Source organism: Phalaenopsis equestris, unplaced genomic scaffold (genome assembly GCF_001263595.1).
Source record: "Phalaenopsis equestris unplaced genomic scaffold, ASM126359v1 Scaffold233881, whole genome shotgun sequence".
NCBI classification, from domain to species: Eukaryota; Viridiplantae; Streptophyta; class Magnoliopsida; order Asparagales; family Orchidaceae; genus Phalaenopsis; species Phalaenopsis equestris.
The window spans coordinates 207,002-214,811 of record NW_018251812.1 but is presented as its reverse complement, the minus strand read 5'-3'; positions in this window follow the sequence as shown (position 1 = coordinate 214,811).

Below are 7,810 nucleotides of genomic sequence, written 5' to 3'. Positions count from 1 at the left end.
ACCTCTTTTAACGCTCTATTGGGTCAATCATGGATTCATAAGCACAATATGGTTCCATCATCTCTACACTACTGAATCAAATACCGCAAAGATGGTCAAGAAAATTGCATCAAGGGAAACCTACAACCATTTTCAGTGACTGAAGTTGGTATCCATGAAGATGCTGCCTACTACACGCCTCTAAAGAAGGCTGTCTTCATCTCTTCTCTCGTGAAGTTATCACAAACAAAGATGAAGATTCAAAATAATCGCAAAAAGGAGGCCATTCAAATCCGCTTCAGCAATCTTCCACCACTTCTTTTAAATGAGACGGTGAAAGGTTTTCTAGTTTTTGCACCCGAGGTCGAGGTCGGGGACGTGGACGAGGAAGGATCAATTTAATTGTTTAACGGACTAGATCAACTATCAACATTGGTGAGGAAGACAGTTCTAAAGATGAGATAATGATGACAAGATGGAAGAGACCTCAATACGAGATATCCCTAGAAGATACAGAAAAGAATGAATATGAAATAATGTATGGTCGGATAAACCACTATGTGAATGTTATGACCCTTACTCCGATTCTCCCTCAAAAGGTCGAGAGTTTAGAAGTCAAGAAATTTTGTAGTGTTGGTTCAAAGCCGGTCAAATTTTATCATGCTTCTACCTCTATTGAGCTTGAAAAACATGTAAATTTGGATGTTGATTCCAGTGAATTAATGGAATTGCCTTTTGGTTACTTCTCGCCTTGTGTTCTAAAGTTAATTCAACAGGGACACTTACCAAAACAAATGCAAAAAGATAAATTTCAACTTTTTGAAAAATTATGGAATGGTATAAGTCAAACTCCAAACTCGAAAGAGGGTCTCGGATTTGGTACAGTCGGACCAGTCGATGATTCTGAATTTTGCATGATTGTTACTGGTGAATTAGAAGAGGATTGCCTTGATAAAGAGGATGAATCTACTGATCAACTGATAGAAGATGCTCCGCTGGAATTTGAGGAGGAAATTAAATCTACTATTGATGAATTGAAAGAGATTAACATCGGGACTGAAGAAAAACCTCGACCTACATTTACAAGTTCTCCACTTAATGACGAAGAATCTGCAAAATTGATCAAATTGTTAAAAGAATTCAAAGATTCCTTCGCATGGAGCTATGATGAAATGTCAGGATTGTCAGCAGAGGTTGCAGTCCATAAACTCGGGGTGGACAAGAATATAACCCCAGTAAAATAAGCTCCTAGGAGAATGCGCCTGGAAATAGAACAACAGTCATCGCCGAGGTGAAGAAATTGAATTACTAGACGCTAACTTTGTGAAAGAAGAGCAGTACCCCATATGGTTGGCTAATATTATACCTGTTAAGAAGAAAAATGGATAAATCGGTGTTTGTGTTGACTTCAGAGATTTAAACAAGGCATGTCCAAAAGACGAGTTTCCACTACCTATACCAGAGATGATGGTGGATATCGCTTCAACACATGAAATTTTTTCCTTCATTGACGGATCATCGGGATACAACCAAATCAAGATGGGTCCCAAGGATGCAGCATTTAAAGCCTTCAGAACACTGATTAGAATTTTCTGCTACACAGTGATGTCATTCGGCCTCAAGAACGCTGGAGCAACATATCATTGTGCAATGATGAAGATTTTTTATGACCTCATTCATAACCAAGTAGAATGTTATGTGGATGATTTGGTCATCAAAAGTAAACGAAAACTAGACCATTTGTATGATTTGAGGATCGTGTTTGAACGGTTACGATGATATGACCTTAAAATGAATCCATTAAAGTGCGCCTTTGGCGTTACCTCTGGGAAATTTTTGGGATTCATTCTCCGTCATCGAAGAATTGAGATTGAGTCAGATAAGATTAAAGCTATCTTGAAAATGTCTCCCCCTAAAACCTTAAAACAAGGAAGTTGGCATATCTGAGACGCTTTATTTCTAATCTCTCATGTAGGTGTCAGCCTTTCTCGGCATTAATTAAAAAGGACACCAAATTTATTTGGGAAGAGAAATGTCAGTGGGCTTTCGAGGATGTTAAACAATATTTAAGGACAGCTCCTGTCTTAGCAGCCCCTATCCCAGGGAAATCGTTGATACTTTATACCACGGCTTTAGATGACTCTCTCAGAGCCCTTTTAGCCCAAGTCAATGATGAGGGTAAAGAAAATGCACTCTACTACTTGAGTCGTCACCTAATACTGACGAAGATAAGGTATCCACATATTGAGAAGCATTGTCTGGTGTTAATTTTTGCTGCCCAAAAGCTTAGACATTACATGCTTTCTCATAAGATTACCCTGATCTTGAAAGTTAATCCATTGGAATACTTGATGACCCGGCCAACACTCTCCGGACGTCTAGCAAGATGTTCAATGATCTTATTGCAATTTGATAGAACTTTTGTTCCCCTCCATGCTATCAAGGGGCAGATACTAGCAGACTTTCTCGCTACACACCCACTGCCAGTTGGATCCTCTCTCAACGATGAGTTACCAGAGGAGCAAGTATTACAAATGGAATTTTACAAATGGAATTATCCATGGAATTATCCAGTGTGCAACACTGGGAAATGTACTTTGATGGTGCTTCGTCAGCCAAAAAAGACAAAGGATCAGGCACAGATATACCAGGCAAAGCAAGGATCGGTTTGATCTTTATCACTCTCATACCACCTGACAGAGCCGTGCACCAACAATAAAGCAGAGTATGAAGCTTTAATCACTGGATTGGAAATGGCAATCTCAATGGATATAACAAACATTATCATTTATGGCAACTCCGAAGTCGTCATCGAGCAAGTTGCGGAACAATACAGAATTTTGAAACCAAGATTTACAGAATACCATCAGTACACGATGAAGCTCCTGGAACAAATTTCTGACGTAACTTTCTACCGGATTCCTAGGGGAGATATGTCCATACCGACGCTCTAGCAAAAATTACTAAGGAAATGGCGTGTCCCCCGGAGGATTCCATTAAAGTCACAGTGCAAGGAAGACGAGTCTTCTCTCGGATCGACTTTGAAACTCTACACAAGCTTGGAAAAGAAAAAACAGTAAATACAGTTGTAGACATCAGCGAAGATTGGCGCAAGCCATTAATGGAATATTTGCATACTGGAAAGCTGCCAGAAGACAAGTCTGAAAGCCGGCCAGAAGGCAAGTCTGAGGCGCACCACATCACAAGTAGGGCTATGTCTCATGCCCTGATAGGAAATGTTCTCTACAGAAGATCGTTCGACCAGATGTGGCTACGATGTTTGAGCAGAGCCAAAGCATAAAATATTATCAAAGAGGTACATGCCGGATTGTGTGGCGCTCATCAGTCAGAATCAAAAATGAAAATGAAGATCAAAAGACTCGGATATTATTCGCCAGCAATGATGTCCGATTGCATGGATACAGCCAGAAGATGTCACCAATGGCAAGTGCATGGGGTGGTCTTACACCAGCCTCCGAATGTGCTACACCCAACTGTTGTCTCGTGGCCATTCGAGTGTTGGGGCATGGACATAATAGGACTGATAGACCCTCCATCTTCCAAAGGATACAGGTTTATACTTGCCGCTACAGATTACTTTTCCAAATGGGCAGAGGCAGTACCGTTACATGAGGTTACGGCACAACACGTCCTTCATATATCGATAATGTGTTCATGTCCCTCATGGACCAACTTACCTTTCTTCCATTATTACCTTTCTTTCATTAACCTACTTTACCCATTTCTGTCTTGGGAAAGTACGATCAACTCTTTGGACTTCAAGTCTGTCTGTTCAATCACTTTTGAACAAAGGAGTCCAGAAGGAGTCCAGGAGCCCATTAAGGACTCTTTAAATTTTCATATGGGGCCGGAACCCCAATAGGTGTGTCGGTGGACTAGTTCCACCTGAGCATTGTGTGTTGCTAAATGGGTCCCGCACTGGGTTCTAAACACTTCACATCTCTCTTTCAAGTTTGATTTTCTAGCTTGCAAATTAAATCAAACTCGTGTCGTGCTGCGCGCACTTTAAAATTTCCTTATATAAATTCAATGTTTTCTTCTTTGAAAACTACTTTCATTAAAAAAATTTTAAAACTCCCACCAAATTAAATAAAAAAAAACTTACTCAGTCTAAAGATCAACCTTTAGTAATTTTTAGTGATTGCACTAAGATTATGAGGTTTTGGCCATATAACTAACCCAAAAACTTTCTATTTCCAAGCTGCTGCAATGGCCTACCCAACGCCGACTTTTTCCTACAACTTACTGACAAGCCATGAAGCCCGCAACGTTGCTCCCACCATCAAGTTTGGAGCCAGATTTAAAGACCTCAAGGTTATCCTCAGGAAGGCTCCATTCTTCGTGATGAAAGTCACCGCTCCGGAAGTTCATGAGCCATCTGCTGAGTTCAACCCGAACTGTCTTCAGGACTTTGCTTCCTACAAGAAAGTCAAGACTGTTGTCGCTGTGGAACCTACCAAGCCTACTGTCCCCGCTGCTACTAAGGGGAAAGAAGTAATGATCATTGAAGATCCGACTGAAGGAATAGTTGTCCCCCCATCAGTGTTCAAAATCGGGTCGGGTTCAAAGACTACACCACTAACCCAGACTCAAAGGAGAAATCGCAACAGGAGAGTTCGGAGGGCCACTAAAGCTCATGCTCCTAAGGAAGTACCTACTAATGAAGAGCCTCACAATGAGGAGTTAGAATTACTGAAAGCATATCCACTTCTGCAGGGAAGTAGATTCAATCCTTTGATGGATACCAACTGGTACAAAAGTATTCAGAAGATCGCCGCTGCATTACCATCATTTCATAGACAGGGTTTGCTCTTATCACCCGAGTCAGTTCAGTTTTTCAGAGACTAGATGCCAAAGAGGGCTGCTCAGTTAATGAATTACTTAAACGAGTGGGGCATGCAATTTCCCCTCGTATGAAGAAAGAAATTTTAAGGGACATCAAATCTGCCAGACGATCTCAGAAGTCAACTGAAAATCTGCCTGCTTGTATTCCTGTCTGGTTTCGCTTGGGGAGCAGATTTGATACCACCGTAGTCACCACCGAGTCTACCGTTGCCAAGACCGTAGGCGGTTGACCGGTTAAGTCAAGACTGGGTCCAAGAATCCTACCAATCACCCACTACAAGAATGTTCCTAAAATTCTAAAGGAAAAGACAAAGAGATTATGCGATACTGTAGCTGGTCTGCACCATAGGGAGCATACTCTTGCTTTACATACTAATGTTTCTGCTAGGACACTCCATCCTGAGGCATCATCTTCAAAGAAAAAGGTATGGATACCCAAGGTCTTTGTACCAATACAATGCGGTAAGCCCGCAGGGCAAGATCATGGAATGAAGCCAAGGTCCAAAGTATTTGACATTGTCGCAGCAATTGCTAGTTAAATGGAAGAGCAAGAGGAGGAGGTCTAGTAGGGTCCTCCATATCTTAAAATAATCAAATAATCAATGATTGAAAAAAAAGTTGAAAAGCTCAGGGCTGAGATTTCTGTCAGATTTCTGAGTTGGCTCGGGAACACGGAGTTTCCATCGACAACAATGATGAAGATTTTGACAATAATAATTACCTCGAAGAGGATTTCATGGATTTCCATGTCATCAAAACTAAAGCCTCTACATTTACCCGTGAGGCTCAACCTCTCGTCCAAGAGAACGTCGTAGATGAGCTGTGTATGGCTATTCTCTTAAGGGATGAACAAGTCAATCAACTGGAGAAAAGGATAGAAGAGATGGCCGCAGCCATGACTGTCATGGCCGCCATTCAAGGGCAATCACAAGCGTTGTAACTAGCATCTCCAGATGTCAACCAACCGAAGATAATACACATTACAGATGAAAGAAGAGAAGTTTCCTCGGTAAACAAAGATGAGCAACAAAAGAAGGGTTCTCCATTGGGCGCCATGCTAGAAAAAGAATTTATGCAAATGGTCGAACAAATTCGGGAGGCCTTAACCCAATCCAAGGGTGGTGCATTAATTCTAAAGAATAGACCTTACTTGTAAAAAATTGATGACGTACCCTTCCTCTAGGGTTTCGTTTCCCCAAACTTTAAAAAATTTGATGGGACTGGAAATCCCAGACATCATATAGCACACTTCCGAGCCAACAGTGGCAACACAAGGAATAGCAAAGCTTTACTCTTCCAGCAGTTCTTCAGTAGCCTGTCAGGGATCTCCTTCGATTGGTATGTTGATTTACCCAACAGATCAGTTAAGACATTTGCCGAGCTGGAATAATTATTTGTGAAAATATTTGCCGGAGCGCAACATCATGTGTCTATAGGAGAGCTCATGATGGAAAAGCAAAAGCCCAATGAGACTAATGGATTATATTTTAAGATGGAGAAACCTTAGCATGAAATGTGAATCTCAGCTACAGGAACATCATGTGATCATCATGTGTGATTGAGATCTTACTCAAAAGCATTCACGGGCCAGTAGCTTTCATGCTCAAGGGACTCACCATCAAATCCTTCAAGAAGCTACTCAGTAAAGCCAGCAGTCTTCAAGAAGAAAGCAAACCTATGGATTCACACAAGAAGTTCAACGCAACCAGAGTGTTTAAAAAGAAATCAGGAACAGTAACGACTGTTGACAAAAGAAAATAGCCAATGAAGATATATGCAAAAAATTCTTGTTAGTCTTCATCACATCATGCTCGGAAACAGAATAGCCAGTCCAACCAGCGATCGCCCCAAGAAGGGTCATCTCAGAATAAGAGAATAAACTCTGGTAGAAAAGCAGAAAATTGGTGTATTCTCTTAAAGATGAGGCCATACCCAAAATGTTTAGAAGTCTGATGAAAAAGCCTGAGTTCAGATTACCAGAGCTAAAGAAACCAGAAGAGGTCGATAAAAAGGATGAACCAAATTATTGCTCGTACCACCAATTGCTCGGACACACTCTAGAAGAATGCTTCATCTTCATACTTGTCGCTACAAATTACTTCTCCAAATGGGTAGAGGAAGTTCTGCTACGAGAGGTTACAACATGACACATCCTTCAGTTCTTCAAAAGCCAAGTCGTCTACCATTTTGGAGTACCGCGAAGAAAAATTTCTGACAATGGGACAACCTTTAAAAGCACCAAAATCAACAATTTTGTCAAAAGATACAGGATAGATTGGAGATACTCTAAAATTTACTATCCCAGAGCAAAATGATTGGTTGAAGCCTTCAATGAAACATTGGTATAAATTTTAAAGAAAACATTGTACAAAAACAAAAGGAATTGGAACAACAAATTGCTAGAAGCATTGTGGGCCTACCGAACGACGTTCAGGACTCCCACTCAGTGTACATCCTACATGCTCGTATACGGTCGTGCTACCGTTAGAAATTCAGAATTCATCTCTCAGAGTCTCTATCACCAACCAACTCACAACAAAAGAAAGTGTAAGGCTCAGGCTCGAGGAACTAGAGAGTCTGGAAGGAAAACGACTTGAAGTACAACAACATCTGGAACTTTACCAGGCAAAGATGCTAGAAGCTCATGACAAATTGGTCCGCCCAAGGACATTCAAAGTTGGTGAATTTGTCCTCGTGCTCAAAAGGCCTATTCTTGCACGCTGCAAGATAGGTGGAAAATTCAAGCTAACTTGGGAGGGATCATTTGTCGTTGAAAAGGTCTACACAGGAGGAGCCTACCAGTTAGAAGACTTCCGGGGGCGAAAACCCATGTTACCAATAAATGGACGATATCTGAAAACCTATTATGCAGTCTGATGTCGCTTGCCTCTACTTGCTTTGAGACTTTGAAAATTTGATTGTTTTGGGGTTATCTATGTGGCCAAATGTCTATGACCGGGTCCAA